This window comes from Crocodylus porosus, unplaced genomic scaffold (genome assembly GCF_001723895.1).
Source record: "Crocodylus porosus isolate Cpor-Errol unplaced genomic scaffold, CroPor_comp1, whole genome shotgun sequence".
NCBI classification, from domain to species: Eukaryota; Metazoa; Chordata; order Crocodylia; family Crocodylidae; genus Crocodylus; species Crocodylus porosus.
In genome coordinates this window covers 40,260,912-40,263,624 of record NW_017728950.1, presented here as the reverse complement: position 1 = coordinate 40,263,624, position 2,713 = coordinate 40,260,912, and positions in this window count along the sequence as shown.

The following is a 2,713-nucleotide window of genomic DNA, read 5'->3' as shown; positions in this document are numbered from 1 at the left end:
CTTGTGGATGTGTGCCAGAATAATTTTCTCAAACAGCTTGCCTAGGATTGAGGTAAGACTAACTGGCCTATAATTTCCCTGGTCCTCCTTCCCCTTTTTGAATTCTAATATAGGCCAGATGACATTTTTTTTTTTTTAATCCAGGTATTGTCTAATCCTGCTAATGGATAATTAAAAAAATAGCAGCAGCTGGTACTGATCTGTTGATTTAATGATGCTGCCACCATTGCCACTCACTACTTCTGTTTTGCTAGTAGAAACAGTGGGAAAACTTATTAAAAAAATGCCTAGTATATGTAAGCCCCCAATGGCTTGGTTTAACTCAGCTTCTATGCAGTGTGGAGGAGACCCTATAACTTTATCTTTTTGGCTGTTAAACCAATGTAGGCAGACCATGCAGGCAGTTCCTTGTTATTCAGCCTGGTATTAGATGAGTTTAGTGGGGGTGCTTAAATCTCTGAGGCAAACCACTTATTTAGATGCTGTTGTTTAGCTACGTTTAAGTACTTAACTATAGGATACCCCATTTTCCAAATCTTGCATCGTTTTTTACAGTGCCAGGTTGGAAACCACAAATGCGCAAGAATTTGGTAAATTATTACACTCAGATTAACACACCTGCATTTACTTGAATGAGTGATATTTCAGTTATGTGCACCTGTATTTACTTTTGATGAATGTGCAATCATTCAAATATAGGCAAACACTTGTATATCTGAATAGATAATGCACCAAATACATGCATTTGTGTAATGATGCTTGAAATACAAGCACCTGTGAATCTCTGAAGTGACATTCAAATTAAATAACTTCACTTACATAGTACAACAAGTCTGTGGCCATTTAGGGAGTTAGTGGTTGTTGTTCTGATACTATGTCCCCAGGTACTTCACAATGTGGGTTGGGATAAAACTGGATTCTCTTGCTCCACAAGTACAACAGCCTAATGAGCTTAGGAATATAGGCCTGGGAAGGGTGCCCTAGCTTGTCCAGCCCAGATCTGTGCATTGAGTTCTATGCATTTATCCATAGAGTCCCAAGAATCATCTACTCCAATGCTTTTCCCCCCTTCCCCACAACCTTATAAGTATTACAAAACCAGAAACATTCTACTGTGTGTCACAGATAAAAAGTATGGGATAGAAAGCTACTGCAACAGCAGAGAAGCAATTGGTAAATAGGTGCTCAGGGGACCCTAAAAAGAATACCATGTTTCATGCTACAGAGGAAGATGAATGCACTCCAGTCTTTGTCCATCTGACTTGCAGAATTCCTTCCTGACACCAACCCTGGGGATCAGCTTGATCATAAACAGAATAGCAAGACACTTCTGTCTGGTACTTGAGAGAGAGGATTGTAAGTATAAGTAAGAGCACCAGTCAAAACCATCATTAGCTGTGACCAATACCCAGTGTTTCAAAGGGACTGGGAGGCAGGGGAGGAACCAGCAGCAACAGCAACGAACAGAAACACGGAAGCCTATAAAGCATTTATGGGTCAGGGGTATAATCTCCACCTAGCTCTTGCAGTTGACTAGTAAACACCTTGAAGTATGGGAAGACCAGGCACCACCTGAACAAAGGAGGTGCCTCTCAGTGCCAATATAGGGATTGCAAGACTTGAATCTGTGTTTCACATGCAGAGATTATTAATCTAACCCCACTCTTCTGTTTTGTCAGGAACTCTTCAAGTTCCATTTTAAGGCAATGTGAGTTCCTTGGCTTGAAAGTCTATACTGAAACTTTGCTACTCTAATAGTTAAAAAATCTTCTAACTTCCGGTCTAACTTTGTTCAAAACTAGTTCATGGCCATTTACCCTTTTTGTGCCAGTATTCTTTAACTTAAATAGATTCCCCCAGTATTCACCTTTTATGAATGTATTTATATGAAGTAATTGTATCCCTTCCCAACCTTTTGTTTTTGATGAAATAAACTAGCCAAGCTTTTTTTTTTTTTAAATTTCCTCTCCTAAAATAGGTTCTTCATTCCCTTATGCCCCTGCTGCATGTGACATATTACACAATTATCTGGTTAATCACACCATAAATTGAGACTGACCACAAGTGCAAAGTAATTATCGCATGTTAAAAATGACTATCCAGCTATAAAATTAGTGCTTGAAAATGTGTAACAACACTATAGCTGGTTTCTGTCTAGCTTTAATTTGAATGTGTAGCAGGGCCCATAACTATCTTAGCCCTCTTTGTACCTGTTGTAGTTTTAAATTTAATCTTTTTTTTCTTTTAAAGCTATCTGTTAACACTGGTAATCAGAACTATGCACAGTATTCTAAATGGCTTCTTACTAGTACACTATACAAGTGATTTGTTTTGCCTTCTCTACTGAATTTACCCCACTTAACACAATTTAGAATCCCAGTAGTTTTTTTCCATAGCGACATCATGTTGGGCGCTCATGATCACCCTAGGATGACCAAGGGCCTCTGTGTCGTCCTTCTTCTTATGTTCCATTGTCTCCAGTTTGAGCCCCTATATTATAGTCAAAATTCTTGTGATTTTTTTTTTTTCCCCTAAATACATAATTTTGTATTGTTAAACTTTATACCAGGTCTAATGCTCCATTTCACAAGAGTATCTAGTTCTTTCTATATAATAATCAGTTCCTTCTCCATACTGACAATATCCCCCAGTGTTGTAATTTGCATACTATATTTATTGAAATCTAAAGCAATCCTGATTTTTTTTTTTTTTT